Genomic DNA, 16,755 nt, shown 5'->3' with positions numbered 1-16,755 from the left:
CTTCGTGTGATCCCAATTTTTTAATATGAATTACAATTATAGAAAGTCATATGAAGGTCCTGGATGATTACTCTATAGACTTTCTAGACCGTCGCTCTACCGTCCAGTCCAAGTGGTTAAAAAGGAGTTAGACATAATATATCTTCAAGTTCCTCTACGATTTTTTATTAAATTGTGTCCACACCTGGGGCTTTTGAATCTTTTAGTTTGCCAATGCTCTTCCTAATTATTGGCAAACTAAAAGATTCAAAAGCTGCAGGTGTGGACGCAATTTAATCAAAAGTCGTAGAGGAACTAGTAGATGATTTATGTCTAACTCCTTTTAAGAAAATCTCTGGACCAAGGAATAATTTTCTTAGATAGGATGTATACAAATATCACCCCCTATATAGAAAACAAAACAGAAGGAACTCGGCTAAAAAATGCCGACAGATGAACCTGACCTCGCATATCAGCAAAATCATTGAAATAATCCTTAGGCGGGGGGGAATTATTCACCAGGTTACTGTGCACACTGTAGTAAAATCAACGCAACCTGGTTTTGTTAAAAATTAATTCTACCTTAAAAACCTTTTCACATTTTTGGAAACGGCAAGCAGCTACTCAGACAAAAGACTTCCAGCAGATTCATTAGACATGACCTTCACTAAAGCTTCTGATAAGCCACCGCATGAGAGACTGGCAAGGATACTTGCCACACGCATGTGGGATAAATCGTAGAACACAAGACTGGGTAATACAATGGTTTAAAACAAAGAAAGCCTATTGTCGTTTAAAACGGAGATGAATCTGACCGGAGAAATGTGGTGAGTGGGGTACCTCAGGGTTCCATCTTGGTGCCAACCTATTTTATCTTGTACATCAATGACATAAATGAGAATATTATAAACCACATCATCAAATTTGCTGCTATTATTAAGATTTATTTAAATTAGAAAGTAAAAATAATATTGCGGCCTTACAAAGAGATCTTCATGAATGTTACTCTGCCCATTGCTACTCGCCGGCGCCGGGAATCGAACCCGGGCCACAGGATTACAAGTCCCGCGTGCTATCCACTCAGCTACCAGCGTCCCGTGTGTGTGTGTGTGTGTGTGTGTGTATGTGTGTGTGTGTGTGTATATGTGCGCGCGCGTGCGTGCAACAGGTCACAAAACACTTGAGCTCAAAAATACACTAAAAAAAAATATTTGAAAGGACAGAGAATCATAGTTATTTTGCCCGATGAGCTTCAGGGACAGAGACAGAAAACATATTGGTACCACATGGACACTACAGAGTTCGATCGACCGGAAATCGTTAAGTTGGGCAGTGGAACTTGTATAAAGGATAATATCTGTACAAGGGCTGAGGGTGAGATGATGGGGGGGAAAGCCTTCCTACTCTTTACAGAATTAACGTTATTTCATCAGTCCAACCAATTGGGCTGGACGGTAGAGCGACGGTCTCGTTTCTTGCAGGTCGGCGTTCAATCCCCGACTGTCCAAGTGGTTGGGCACCATTCCTTCCCGACGTCCCATCCCAAATCCTTTTCCTGACCACTTCCAAGTGCTATATAGTCGTAATGACTTGGTGCTTTTCCCTTGATAATTCCCTTCCCTTCATCAGTGGTGTCATAGTGGGGGCTGGGTTGTTCCACTATCCCCATGAAGGGTGCGCGGACCCAATGTCCCACTTTCATTAAGTCTGTAGATATGAAATTTTCCGCGCCTATTCCATAGACTTAATTATTAGTTTAAATGATAATGAATTAAGATATTGAGGTTCAAAGCAGATGTTCGGATTAGAGAGTTCCACACAGGGGTGCATTAGGTGGGTTACATTGACGTGGAGAGGGAGAGTGTGTAACAAAGAATGACAGAGAGAGAGAGTGGGCATGTGGAGAGAGGGAGAGAGGAGGAGCGGAAAGTGCAGGCAGGAGACTGAGGAAGAGCTTGTGTGGACAGGGCAATAGGACACGTGCGGAACGTCATGTGTGAGCAGAGAGGGAGGCGATGAGTACTGGGAGGAGACGGCCAATGTATGTTGGAGGAAACAGGGAGTGTTTACAGGGGATGTGGAGGGGTGTTGGGGAACATGGGGAAGGTATGTGGAGTGGAAGATGGGGAGTGTGGGGGGTAGGGGGAATGTAGATTGAGTGAAGATGTTTGCAGAGATGAAGACAGTAATTAATGAAGATTATACACAGAGAAATAACATTAACGTGAGATATTAATGAGAAAATCCGCACAGCCGAGAATCTCCTCTGTGTACTGAAAGAGGAAGAGTCAGAGTTAGAATTCCTGGACGACACATCCAGAGTGCATGTGGGGATTGTGTGAAACCTTCTTTCGGCTTCAGAAGCAGCCTCAGGAATCCCTCGTGGATTCAGTAGAATCCCAGGTTGCAATCCTTTTGACCATGTCGCGGCCTAGTTATCTAAGGCATGTGCTTGGGAGTACTCAGAGCATAGGTTGGAATCCTCATCACGGCTTTTACAGATTGTGAAGAGAGAGAGAGAGAGAGAGAGCGAGCGGGAGGGAGGGTGTGAGGAGACGACCTCGCCACCAGAATAAACTCAGAACCTGACAGATACACAATCTAGTATTTATATAAAAAAAATCCTAATATATTGACAGAAGCAAATGGTACGAAAAAGGGTTCTATAATTAAATGACATTATCGTACAACGCAAAACGAAAACTTGAAGCATTAATCTAATTAAATAAACATTAATGATAAAGATAGAATTAAAACGGGAGGTAAATTAAATGGCTCGTATTACAGGGTAGAAAAAAGGAGATAAATTTGACCTTGGGAGAGTAATTTTTATGATATGAGTAAGTACAGACGACCTCTTGAAACACGAAATCATTAATTAAAGACATTGCAGGCAAATAGAACAATAAACCCACACATCAAGGAAAGAGACCCAGTTTACGAGGGTAAACTCAATTGAAACTGTATTCGGCTTCAAAATATGTTAGGAATTTTTGCAGTCAAAAATTAATGCATCTAATACAAACAAAAGAGAGCGAGAGAGACAGGTCCAGGTATACCTTGAGGTATACCATACAATAAGAGGGGATGTCTGTCTGTATGTCCAAAATTGGAGGTTAGACGCTTGAAGCTAACCTCACCCAAATTTGCAGGGGGAATAGGCTGGGGTGCGGTCCGAACATAGGCTGATCAGTGTAGGCCTAAATAAAAAAACTTTTTACAAAATAAAATAGCATTTATAGACACTCTCAAGCAATTTTCATTGAGTCAAGTGTGAAATATTTGATATGATTTCCCGAAAGTTTTTAGTGATTGTAATAATATATTCTCTGAGAACGATACAGTAGTTTTAGTGCTTCCTAATAAACTTTCTCGGGAAAGGTGGGGAAAGAGGGCAGAATGAGGGAGAAGGGGTGGAGACACGAAGGGGTGACCAAGAGGAAGGGGGCGAGGGGATTAACGGAAAGGGAAGGAAGAGGGAAAAGCAGAGAGAGGGGAAAAGGGAAGGGGTGTAATGGGGTGGGGTAGGGTGGGGCAGCAGAGACGCTACCCCGGGCACCACCGGGTACCCGCACCTAGTACATATGTATTTATAAGAGTGTATGTCTGTTCGTTTGTCCAAAGGCCAGACGCTTGGGGGAAGCCCCACACAAACTGGTGTCAGCAATGGTCTGGGGTTACGGGACTGACACTTGTGGCTGGTCTGGGAAGGTCTTAAATTAAATGCTTCTAGAAATATTAGTAATTATAACCACCCCTAGGCCAACCCATGGAGTCTGTCATGAAGCAGTATGTGAAATATGTCGTGTGATTAACGTGGAGTTGTAACAGAAAAGTAACTGAAAAGGAAAAAGGAAGAGAAGAGAAATGAATAAAAACAGCTGAAACCCATATATTTCTTTCAGTGTCTTTAATTGGGGGGAGGATGGAACTAAGGCATAGCTAGATAGACAGACATAGGTAGAGATATATAGGTAGATATATATACATAAAGTATATATAAAGTAGTATATAAAGAGAGGGGGGGGGGGAGTCAGGCAGACGGACCCGCGTCACGCTGGGTACCCCAATAGTATATTTATATTGAAATAAGTACAAAGGGCCATTCAAATTATTAAACAGTTTCAAAATTCCATTTCTAGTATTGGGGAGTTCAATATTCAATTAATATTAAATTAGAGCTGCACAAAATGCTTTTTTCCACTGAGTTTTGAGGATTGGAACAAATATGAAGTTGAGGAGAGTAGCGGATACAATATATACCGGTGGTGCAGTGTGAGGCTGTGGTGGTGGTGGTGGTGGTGCAGTGTGAGGCTGTGGTGGTGGTGGTGCAGTGTGAGGCTGTGGTGGTGGTGGTGGTGCAGTGTGAGGCTGTGGTGGTGGTGGTGCAGTGTGAGGCTGTGGTGGTGGTGGTGGGGCAGTATGAGGCTGGTTGGTGGTGGTGGTGCAGTGTGAGGCTGTGGTGGTGGTGGTGCAGTGTGAGGCTGTGGTGGTGGTGGTGCAGTGTGAGGCTGTGGTGGTGGTGGTGGTGCAGTGTGAGGCTGGTTGGTGGTGGTGCAGTGTGAGGCTGTGGTGGTGGTGGTGCAGTGTGAGGCTGTGGTGGTGGTGGTGGGGCAGTATGAGGCTGGTTGGTGGTGGTGGTGCAGTGTGAGGCTGTGGTGGTGGTGGTGGTGCAGTGTGAGGCTGGTTGGTGGTGGTGCAGTGTGAGGCTGTGGTGGTGGTGGTGCAGTGTGAGGCTGAGGTGGTTGTGGTGCAGTGTGAGGCTGTGGTGGTGGTGGTGCAGTGTGAGGCTGTGGTGGTGGTGGTGGTGCAGTGTGAGGCTGTGGTGGTGCAGTGTGAGGCTGTGGTGGTGCAGTGTGAGGCTGTGGTGGTGGTGGTGGTGCAGTGTGAGGCTGTGGTGGTGGTGGTGGTGCAGTGTGAGGCTGTGGTGGTGGTGGTGGTGCAGTGTGAGGCTGTGGTGGTGGTGGTGGTGGTGGTGGTGCAGTGTGAGGCTGTGGTGGTGGTGGTGGTGGTGCAGTGTGAGGCTGTGGTGGTGGTGGTGGTGGTGCAGTGTGAGGCTGTGGTGGTGGTGGTGGTGGTGCAGTGTGGGGCTGTGGTGGTGGTGGTGGTGGTGGTGCAGTGTGGGGCTGTGGTGGTGGTGGTGCAGTGTGAGGCTGTGGTGGTGGTGCAGTGTGAGGCTGTGGTGGTGGTGGTGGTACAGTGTGAGGCTGTGGTGGTGGTGGTGGTGCAGTGTGAGGCTGTGGTGGTGGTGCAGTGTGAGGCTGTGGTGGTGGTGGTGGTGGTGGTGCAGTGTGAGGCTGTGGTGGTGGTGGTGGTGCAATGTGAGGCTGTGGTGGTGGTGGTGGTGGTGCAGTGTGAGGCTGTGGTGGTGGTGGTGGTGGTGCAGTGTGAGGCTGTGGTGGTGGTGGTGGTGGTGCAGTGTGGGGCTGGTTGGTGGTGGTGGTGTTGGTGCAGTGTGAGGCTGTGGTGGTGGTGGTGGTGGTGCAGTGTGAGGCTGTGGTGGTGGTGGTGGTGGTGCAGTGTGAGGCTGTGGTGGTGGTGGTGGTGCAGTGTGAGGCTGTGGTGGTGGTGCAGTGTGAGGCTGTGGTGGTGGTGGTGGTGGTGGTGCAGTGTGAGGCTGTGGTGGTGGTGGTGGTGCAGTGTGAGGCTGTGGTGGTGGTGGTGGTGGTGCAGTGTGAGGCTGTGGTGGTGGTGGTGGTGGTGCAGTGTGAGGCTGTGGTGGTGGTGGTGGTGGTGCAGTGTGGGGCTGGTTGGTGGTGGTGGTGGTGGTGCAGTGTGAGGCTGTGGTGGTGGTGGTGGTGGTGCAGTGTGAGGCTGTGGTGGTGGTGGTGGTGGTGCAGTGTGAGGCTGTGGTGGTGGTGGTGGGGCAGTATGAGGCTGGTTGGTGGTGGTGGTGCAGTGTGAGGCTGTGGTGGTGGTGGTGCAGTGTGAGGCTGTGGTGGTGGTGGTGCAGTGTGAGGCTGTGGTGGTGGTGGTGGTGCAGTGTGAGGCTGGTTGGTGGTGGTGCAGTGTGAGGCTGTGGTGGTGGTGGTGCAGTGTGAGGCTGTGGTGGTGGTGGTGGGGCAGTATGAGGCTGGTTGGTGGTGGTGGTGCAGTGTGAGGCTGTGGTGGTGGTGGTGGTGCAGTGTGAGGCTGTGGTGGTGGTGGTGGTGCAGTGTGAGGCTGGTTGGTGGTGGTGCAGTGTGAGGCTGTGGTGGTGGTGGTGCAGTGTGAGGCTGAGGTGGTTGTGGTGCAGTGTGAGGCTGTGGTGGTGGTGGTGCAGTGTGAGGCTGTGGTGGTGGTGGTGGTGCAGTGTGAGGCTGTGGTGGTGGTGGTGGTGGTGCAGTGTGAGGCTGTGGTGGTGGTGCAGTGTGAGGCTGTGGTGGTGGTGCAGTGTGAGGCTGTGGTGGTGGTGGTGCAGTGTGAGGCTGTGGTGGTGGTGGTGCAGTGTGAGGCTGTGGTGGTGGTGGTGGTGCAGTGTGAGGCTGTGGTGGTGGTGGTGGTGGTGGTGCAGTGTGAGGCTGTGGTGGTGGTGCAGTGTGAGGCTGTGGTGGTGGTGGTGGTGGTGCAGTGTGAGGCTGTGGTGGTGGTGGTGCAGTGTGAGGCTGTGGTGGTGGTGGTGCAGTGTGAGGCTGTGGTGGTGGTGGTGGTGCAGTGTGAGGCTGTGGTGGTGGTGGTGGTGGTGGTGCAGTGTGAGGCTGTGGTGGTGGTGGTGGTGGTGGTGGTGGTGGTGGTGCAGTGTGAGGCTGTGGTGGTGGTGGTGGTGGTGGTGCAGTGTGAGGCTGTGGTGGTGGTGGTGGTGCAGTGTGAGGCTGTGGTGGTGGTGGTGCAGTGTGAGGCTGTGGTGGTGGTGCAGTGTGAGGCTGTGGTGGTGGTGGTGGTGATGCAGTGTGAGGCTGTGGTGGTGATGCAGTGTGAGGCTGTGGTGGTGGTGGTGCAGTGTGAGGCTGTGGTGGTGGTGGTGGTGGTGCTGCAGTGTGAGGCTGTGGTGGTGGTGGTGCAGTGTGAGGCTGTGGTGGTGGTGGTGGTGCAGTGTGAGGCTGTGGTGGTGGTGGTGGTGGTGCAGTGTGAGGCTGTGGTGGTGGTGGTGGTGGTGCAGTATGGGGCTGGTTGGTGGTGGTGGTGGTGGTGCAGTGTGAGGCTGTGGTGGTGGTGGTGGTGGTGCAGTGTGAGGCTGTGGTGGTGGTGGTGGTGGTGGTGCAGTGTGAGGCTGTGGTGGTGGTGGTGCAGTGTGAGGCTGTGGTGGTGCAGTGTGAGGCTGTGGTGGTGGTGGTGCAGTGTGAGGCTGTTGTGGTGGTGGTGGTGCAGTGTGAGGCTGTGGTGGTGGTGGTGGTGGTGCAGTGTGAGGCTGTGGTGGTAATAACCTATCTGAACTTACCTATCAGTGACCACGAGGAACTGAGATGTGGTCGTCTGTGCCATTGCTAATAGCCCTGTTGTTACTTTTGCGTTTTAATTGAACTATTCTGTCGTTCAATTTTTTTATCCAATCTGATGTTAAAGTTGAGTGTAGAGGTGGCTTTAACAACTTCTTTTTTAGGTGCATTTCGTTTTTTACCACCTGACTGAGTACTAGTGTTTCCTTGCATTTCTTCCACTCATTTGCGTTTGCAGCTTCCACTTGTCTCTTGTTCTTATTTCTCTCACTTTAAAGAGGTTGTGCTTGTCCACTTTGTCTATTTCCTTCAGTATCTTGTATGTTGTGATCATATCTCCTTTGTCTCTTATAGCCCCTTGGGTTGTGAGATGTAGTTCAGTAAGATATATTACAAGTAGACTGTCCTATGGCTCAACCGTCTTAGCTCTGGCACCAATTTTGATGCGAACCCTAATAGTTTTTCCATTTTAGTTTTTGCTTCAACAGGTGTTGATTCCAAACCGGTGCTGCATATTCCAGTTTTGGTCTGACGAATGTTGTGCAGGTTGCCTTGAAGGAGCCTCGGCTTGGATTGTAAATGATGTTCATATATTTGCCAGCGTCTCATATGCTGCCGATGCTATCTTCTTCATGTGTGGCTCAGGTGTTAGTTTTGGAATTATATCCACTCCTAAATCTTTTTATCTTCATGATTTCTATCGTCACCTTCGTCTTATTGTGTAGTTAACTCCTGGTCTCCTTTCACCCGTTCTCCTCTTCATTATCTTACACTTGATGTGATTGAATTCTAACAACCATTTGTTTTCCTACTTCTGAAGTTTGTCAAGATCCTTTTGTAATTTTCTGCCGTTGTTTGTTTTTACACCTTTGCCTCGTCTACTAATTTTGACAAGTACATGGTAACTCCTTAAGGTTACCTTGAGGCGATTTCGGGGCTTAGCGACCCCGCGGCCCGATCATCGACCACGCCTCCTCGTTGCTGGACTGGTCAACCAGGCTTTTGGTGATAGTGATGGTACAGCTGTTGTGGTGGTAGTGATGGTGCAGCTGTTGTGGTGGTAGTGATGGTGCAGCTGTTGTGGTGGTAGTGATGGTGCAGCTGTTGTGGTGGTAGTGATGGTGCAGCTGTTGTGGTGGTAATGATGGTGCAGCTGTTGTGGTGGTAGTGATGGTGCAGCTGTTGTGGTGGTAGAGATGGTGCAGCTGTTGTGATGGTAGTGATGGTGCAGCTGTTGTGGTGGTAATGATGGTGCAGCTGTTGTGGTGGTAGTGATGGTGCAGCTGTTGTGGTGGTAGCGATTGTGCAGCTGTTGTGGTGGTAGCGACGGTACAGCTGTTGTGGTGGTAGTGATGGTGCAGCTGTTGTGGTGGTAGTGATGGTGCAGCTGTTGTGGTGGTAGCGACGGTGCAGCTGTTGTGGTGGTAGCGACGGTACAGCTGTTGTGGTGGTAGTGACGGTGCAGCTGTTGTGGTGGTAGTGACAGTGCAGCTGTTGTGGTGGTAGCGACGGTGCAGCTGTTGTGGTGGTAGCGACGGTACAGCTGTTGTGGTGGTAGTGACGATACAGCTGTTGTGGTGGTAGTGATGGTGCAGCTGTTGTGGTGGTAGTGATGGTGGAGCTGTTGTGGTGGTAGCGACGGTACAGCTGTTGTGGTGGTAGTGATGGTGCAGCTGTTGTGGTGGTAGTGATGGTGCAGCTGTTGTGGTGGTAGCGACGGTGCAGCTGTTGTGGTGGTAGCGACGGTACAGCTGTTGTGGTGGTAGCGACGGTACAGCTGTTGTGGTGGTAGCGACGGTACAGCTGTTGTGGTGGTAGTGATGGTGTAGCTGTTGTGGTGGTAGTGATGGTGCAGCTGTTGTGGTGGTAGCGACGGTACAGCTGTTGTGGTGGTAGTGATGGTGCAGCTGTTGTGGTGGTAGCGACGGTACAGCTGTTGTGGTGGTAGTGATGGTACAGCTGTTGTGGTGGTAGCGACGGTACAGCTGTTGTGGTGGTAGTGATGGTACAGCTGTTGTGGTGGTAGCGATTGTGCAGCTGTTGTGGTGGTAGCGACGGTACAGCTGTTGTGGTGGTAGTGATGGTGCAGCTGTTGTGGTGGTAGTAATGGTGCAGCTGTTGTGGTGGTAGCGACGGTACAGCTGTTGTGGTGGTAGTGATGGTGCAGCTGTTGTGGTGGTAGCGACGGTACAGCTGTTGTGGTGGTAGCGACGGTACAGCTGTTGTGGTGGTAGCGATTGTGCAGCTGTTGTGGTGGTAGCGACGGTACAGCTGTTGTGGTGGTAGTGATGGTGCAGCTGTTGTGGTGGTAGCGACGGTACAGCTGTTGTGGTGGTAGTGATGGTGTAGCTGTTGTGGTGGTAGTGATGGTACAGCTGTTGTGGTGGTAGCGACGGCACAGCTGTTGTGGTGGTAGTGATGGTGTAGTTGTTGTGGTGGTAGCGACGGTACAGCTGTTGTGGTGGTAGCGACGGTACAGCTGTTGTGGTGGTAGCGACGGTACAGCTGTTGTGGTGGTAGCGACGGTGCAGCTGTTGTGGTGGTAGTGATGGTGCCGCTGTTGTTGAAGAAGATATCACTGTTGTTTCTGGATAACAAGACCTATTGGCCTCCCTCGAGAGGAAGCGCTCAACCTGCCAGCATTCCGGATCTGTCGCCGTTGTCAAATATTTGCCGGGATATCGGTCAACCGTCAATATAACTTGTTGTTAAAGATTCGCTACCTGGAACAAAAAGTTCCAAGTAGCACGGGCTATGGTGAGCCCGCAAAGTTCACAATATAACTGTCGCTCAAAAGCGTATTTGTGCTGAAAATTGTCCAGGGGCAGTAATTTATAGTTGTAATTTTCGATAGCTTTAATTGGAACAAATTGATTACGGCTGAAGGAACACATTTGAATGAAGTTATAAGGGACGTGATTAAACTGAGAGTTCCATAATATTACGTACTAGAGAACGATATGTGGCCTTTGTGGCCTTTATGGCCTTTGTGGCCTTTATGGCCTTTGTGGCCTTTATTCACACCGATATTGGTTTTCCTTTGACGGGGACAGGCACCCTCTTAGTCTTATTGAGATCCTTATAACTTAAGATTTACTAAAACTTAGTAATGCGAGCTACAACAGCTGAATGACTCCGCGGGTACCTTTTTACTGCTAGGTGAATAGAGGCATTTAAGTGAATAGAAAAGGTGCCCAGTAATTTCTTTCCTGCCTGCGATTCGAATCCTGGATTCCCGATTGTAAGTCGAAAACAAACTCAACTGTACCACCGAGCCCCAACGTCTCGTATTGCCCTGGAATCGAACCTGTAACCAATTGGGAGCAGTGATAAGGTCGAGGGCAACATGTATGTCTTCTCATAACATAACAGCTGCATAAACTTTTAATAATAAGGAATCTAACCATATATTAAGCATATTTGGTTAAATATGACCACATTGCTGGCGTTGTTGATCTACTAGTGTAAGCTTTCTATGCGTTTAACTATTTTCTTACTCTCCGGATTTAGATGAGCGATTAAATTACCGAAATTCATGGTAATGAAACTATTATTGAAGGGTATATATTTGTCTCCAACGTTTCGTTTCACTCCGGAGCATCTTCAAGGAAGGAATGAATATGCAAGGTGCAAATTTATTTTAAAATACACAAGTAATTGTCAAAGAAGGCACCAAGCCGGGAGGCTATATAGCCCTTAAAATACACAAGTGAAAGCTCTGAAGTTGTTTGGGAGGGAAAGGTGGAGTAATCACATAGGTACAAAAAAATAGGGGAATAATTGGAATGGATGCCAATTAAACACTGGGTAAGGCGGTGTGTTGGGTGAAGCAGTTAGTGATGTCGTTATTCGCTGCTGTAAGGCGAGGTCTGGGTCTGAGTGTAGGCAAGGTATCGCAGTCGATACTCTGTATATTTAGACTGGGTAATAGTTTATGGGTCTGTTACCCATGCTGGTCCTACAGTAAGTATTTATATAGAAAACTCCAAAATATAAAACACTCCAAGCAACTGTACACCACATAAGCCAGCCGTAGACTGTACACCTCGTAAACCGGCCGTAGACTGTACACCTCGTAAACCGGCCGTAGACTGTACACCTCGTAAACCGGCCGTAGACTGTACACCACATAAACCAGCCGTAGACTGTACACCACATAAACCAGCCGTAGACTGTTATGCGCTCCACTGAAAACCGGATACACGTGAAACTCCTCCAACGAATGAGGCACTAAAACGAAATGGGGAAAATCTAATAGAACTTAAATGCCTGGGCGATGCGGCGGTTAGTAAGCTTAACTGCAGATCTGCCAGCTCGAGCCGGATTCTCTGTCAGATCTGCCAGCTCGAGCCGGATTCTCTGTCAGATCTGACAGCTCGAGCCGGATTCTCTGTCAGATCTGACAGCTCGAGCAGGATTCTCTGTCAGGGACAACATGCACTTAGTCCACATCTGTTTACACTTCTGTTCAGCATGCAGATGAATTGCGTGGACTGGATAGGTACCGTCTCACTACGATAGATCTAGCCTGGATGGGATAGCTACTATCCCACTACGAAATGCTTACCTAGATGGGAGTGTAGGCGTTCTGCTCGAGCTACCCAGAGCTGCATTAGGTCCAAGGACAATTTTCCCTTTGTTAGTATGCCATGAGGGTTTTCCGGAACGGAGTTATCTCAATCCACCGGCGAACCAGACTCATAGATGCGTAAACCATCTTTAGGAATGAATGGATTCTATAGGTTGATCTTCTGTCATTAAGAAACAGTGCACTAGAAAATGACTACGTTGAAGTTTCAGTGGCTACACTCTATCTTTAAGCATGTTTTACTCAGTATCCAAGATGCATGAGTCGGATCCTTGAACCATGTTCTCAGACTGGATCAATCTCCAATCCTGAGCGTCTCAGGATGAGATTCACAGCATCATAATCGGTTTTGCTTTTTGGTTTCTGAGCAGACAACATTTTTTAGAGCTATTCAAGACATGCTCACTAGGGAAGTTACACACAAAATGTGAAGGTTCGCAGATCCTTGATCAAAGCTTCAAGATCGACATTGACAGACCGGTGATCATTGTTGCAAGATCCACAGTGACAAATCAGTGATCGTAGCTGTGTTACGGGCATAATTCTAAATGCACCAGAACTCTAGGAACTCGCCAACGTGAAGACCTATCCATTAACCCTCGAGATGAGGGAACCAAGAGCTGAAATTCAACTTTCATACTTACAGATAAGTACACATAAATACACACGCTCTCTCTCTCTCTCTCTCTCTCTCTCTCTCTCTCTCTCTCTCTCTCTCTCTCTCACTCACTCACTCACTCACTCACTCACTCACTCACTCACTCACTCACACACACACACACACACACACACACACACAGATCTTTTTATATAATTTCCCAATTAAATTACACACAAGAAAGGCTAAACTATATATATGGAAACATCTCTCATCTCTCCTAGTCTCAGGATGGCACAAATGAGAAAGTCAACTACTGTCCGAAGTCAGTAACTATTTATTATCTTTTTTGTTGATATTTCCGTCATCATTTTCAATTATACAAAATCAATTTGACACAATTTGGCTTAATTTGTTTGTCTCATTTGTGGGTTGAATTATCGAGAAAGAAAGAAATTCTACTTGAAAAAAAATTCTATTGTTCCAGACTTTTAGGTGTGTGGACCAACAGGAACTCTCCCTCCATCAGCCTGTAATTATGATTGGCCGGCTGTCAACAGCCCCTGGCAACACTGGACGTCCTTAACACGGACCCACAGAAAACGTGAACCAAGAATCTTTTTAACTTTTAATTTTATATCAAATATTTTAAGACAATTACAGTGTGTTTAAATTTCATTTAGAGAATGAATGACTAGAGAATAAGTGATAATAATGTGGCAGAGAACACAACTCGTTCGTATACGAAGAAAACTGAACACGTTTTAGCCCGTCTTGGATCTGGATTATATCAAGCATTGATCTGGATTAATTAACCTTTGATCTGGATTAATTAAACATTGATCTGGATTGATCAAGCATTGATCGGGATTAATCAAGCATTGATATGGATTAATCAAACATTGATATGGATTAATCAAACATTCATCTGAATTAATCAAGCCTTAACGCATCCACTTACGAAACCTGTACATCTCTCAACAATCATGGCAGCGTTGTTTACAATTTAATAAAGAGTTTATGAACGTCTGAATCTCACAACCCGAAGTTATTAATCTTATAACCAACCTGGTTGTGTCCCGAGCTCATAAACTGCTCATGTCGCCCTGCCCGAGGAAAGATGAATAGGTTTCGCAAATGGTTGCGCAACATGCTTGATGAGTCCTGTCCCAGGACGCTTATCAAATCTCAACTGCACATACTGCCTCATGCGTGTCAGCATTTCCTCATAATCCTTATCCTGATCCCATCCAAGTGCCTTACTGTTGTAGTGATTTGGCGCTTTCTCCTGATAGTTCCCTTCCATTTCCCTTCCTAATTATCATTTTTTTCAGAAGGGAAGGGAACTATCAGGGGAAAGAACCAAGCCATTAGACAATAAATCACTGGGAAGGGGTCAGGATTAGGATTTGGGATGGGACGGGGGGAAGGAATGGTGCCCAACCGCTTGGACGGTCGGGAATTGAACGCCGACCTGCATGAAGCGAGACCGTCCGTCTACCGTCCAGCCCAAGTGGTTAAGTCTATTTTTTTGGAGTGATAGCAAATTTTGAGCCTGATTGGTAGACTTTAGAACCCATCAGTCATTCACTCTGAGTTCTCTATTGGTCTGGTAATGAACTGATCGTTGAGGAGTTGCGGCTAACCCCAACCTGCACTGGCCTGGGGAGCTTTATTTTTTATGCTGGCAATTCGAGGGACTGACAGACACTGTGTGTGTGTGTGTGTGTGTGTGTGTGTGTGTGTGTGTGTGTGTGTGTGTAATTGCACTTTGCACCCTGATTGCTGTGAGGTTCATGCCCAACATGTCCGGGGTCAGGGGGTGTCCACAGGGCAATAGGGAAAAGCGTGCCACAGTTACGTTCTCATCCCAACGATGGTTTTCGCTCTAACACCGCTTCCAATTTGGTTAAATGCTTTGACTACCTATCTTAATACACACACGCGCGCGCGCACACAGTTGAGAGGAGGGACCAAAGAGCCAGAGCTCAACCCCCGCAAGTACAAATAGGTGAATACAACTAGGTGAGTACTCGCACTTACACACACACACACACACACACACACACACACACACACACACACACACACACATATACACACAGACCCTCCTACCTACCTTCCTAGAAGCCCAGCCCCCAGTAGCCCCCCAAGCACTCTTTCTGAACACCCCCCTCCTGAACTCTTTCACCCCCCATACACCCCCCGGACCCCCCCAGACACCCCCCGGATCCCCCCGGATCCCCCCGGACATCCCCCGGACCCTCCCCGCCCCCAGTCATCCCCCAGACACCCCCCAGATCCCCCAGATCCCCTCTGCCCCCAGTCACCCCCAGACATCCCCCAGATCCCCCCAGACCCCCAGAGAAAGGGAGAACTCTGGTACAAGAGTTTCCATGAAGAATCTCAAGGTTTGGTACACCAATGCTGATGGGGTATCTAATAAAGCAGAAGAGATAAAAGAAAGAGTGAGTGAAGCAGATCCTGACATAGTTGCAATTGTGGAAACTAAAATTAATGACATGATCTCAGATGCAATCTTTCCTGAAGGGTACCAGGTGATACGAAAAGAGAGGACACAGAGACAGGGAGGGGGAGTAGCACTCCTAATAAAGCGGAAATGGAAGTTTGAAGACCTGGGAAATCGAGTTACCAATGAGTGCACAAGCTTCATACATGGAACTCTGACAGTAGATGGGAGGAAGACTGTGATCCTGGTAATCTACAATCCCCCACCAAACAGTAGAAGACCCAGGCAGGAGTATGATGACAACAACAAAGCATGTATAGATGAACTGCAGAAGGCAGCAACACTAGCCCACAGAATGAGAGCGAAGCTGCTGATCATGGGGGACCTAAATCATGGAGAGATAAATTGGGAATCAAGGAATCCCCATGGAGGGGACGAAACGTGGGGAGCAAAATTAGTAGATGTTATAGACAGGAATTTCCTGACACAACATGTGAAGGAAGACACAAGGGAAAGAGGAGGAGATGCACCGAGCCTATTAGACCTGATTTTCACCCAGAACGTAGAAGATATCGAGAATTTAGAGCATGAAATACCTCTAGGGGCCAGTGATCATTGTGTCCTAGTCTTTGACTACATGATGGAATTCAAACTTATGACCATGGGACAAGAGATCTGGGAAAGGAGAGCTGACTACAGGAAAGGGGACTATATGAGGATAAGGGACTATCTGGGTGAAGTGCAGTGGGAGGAAGAAATTAGAGGAAAAACAGTCCAAGATATGATGGACCTAGTCATACAGAAATGCCAGGAGGCCGAAGAGAGATTTATACCAACGGTAAAGGGAAAAAATAAGAAGGAATATAATAACCCATTGTTTAATAGACAGTGTCAGGAAGCAAAAATGGCCAGCAGACGGGAGTGGAGGAAGTACAGAAGACAAAGAACAGAGGACAACAGAAGCAGATACAACAGAGCTAGGAACGATTACATTAACATAAGACGAACATCGGAAAGGGACTATGAGAACGATATTGCAATCAAAGCGAAAAACAACCTAAGTTACTACACAGTCATATAAGAAGAAAAATGTCGGTGAACGACCAAGTGACAAGACTAAGGAAGACAGAGGGGGCATATACTGAAAGTGACAAGGAAATCTGCGAGGCACTGAATGCCAGTTTCCATGGAGTGTTCACTACCGAGCCTGAGCAGCTCCCATTGTTGGAAGGGGTTACCCTAGATGAAAGACTATCAGATATAGAGGTGACAGCAGAGGAGGTAATGAAACAGTTGACAACTCTAGATGCAACTAAAGCAGTTGGACCAGACAAAGTATCACCGTGGATACTAAAAGAAGCAGCACAGGCCCTCAGCGTGCCTCTGGCAATGATCTTTAATGAGTCACTTATGTCAGGAGAATTGCCCAGTTGCTGGAAGAAGGCAAATGTCGTGCCGATCTTCAAGAAAGGAGATTGGGAGGAGGCACTTAACTACAGACCTGTATCACTGACAAGCATCCCCCTGTAAAATACTGGAAAGAATAATTAGGCTGCGACTGGTTGCACACCTGGAGAACATTAGGTTTGTGAACAAACATCAACATGGGTTCTGGACAGGGAAATCGTGCCTAACAAACCTTCTGCAATTCTATGATAAAATAACGAGGATAAGACAGGACAGAGATGGTTGGGCAGACTGCATATTTCTGGACTGCCAAAAAGCCTTTGATACAGTACCGCACATGAGACTGCTGTGAAGCTCG

At 47.9% G+C, this 16,755-nt stretch overlaps 1 protein-coding gene and 1 long non-coding RNA gene across 2 annotated transcripts in view; one reads left to right on the top strand and one right to left on the bottom strand.

Moving 5' to 3' along the window:
- LOC138368646 (uncharacterized) overlaps nucleotides 1–13,172 on the top strand; it is a 248,760-nt gene extending 235,588 nt beyond the window's left edge. Inside the window, exon 4 of the long non-coding RNA XR_011229630.1 lies at nucleotides 13,008–13,172. This is a non-coding gene — a long non-coding RNA (uncharacterized lncRNA). The remainder of the gene's footprint in view (nucleotides 1–13,007) is intronic.
- Nucleotides 1–16,755, bottom strand: part of LOC123756339 (uncharacterized) — a 1,167,846-nt gene that overhangs the window by 144,053 nt on the left and 1,007,038 nt on the right. The gene's annotated exons all lie outside the window — the stretch shown is intronic.

Source organism: Procambarus clarkii, chromosome 25 (assembly GCF_040958095.1).
Source record: "Procambarus clarkii isolate CNS0578487 chromosome 25, FALCON_Pclarkii_2.0, whole genome shotgun sequence".
NCBI lineage: Eukaryota > Metazoa > Arthropoda > Malacostraca > Decapoda > Cambaridae > Procambarus > Procambarus clarkii.
This window is presented reverse-complemented; position numbering and strand designations above follow the sequence as displayed.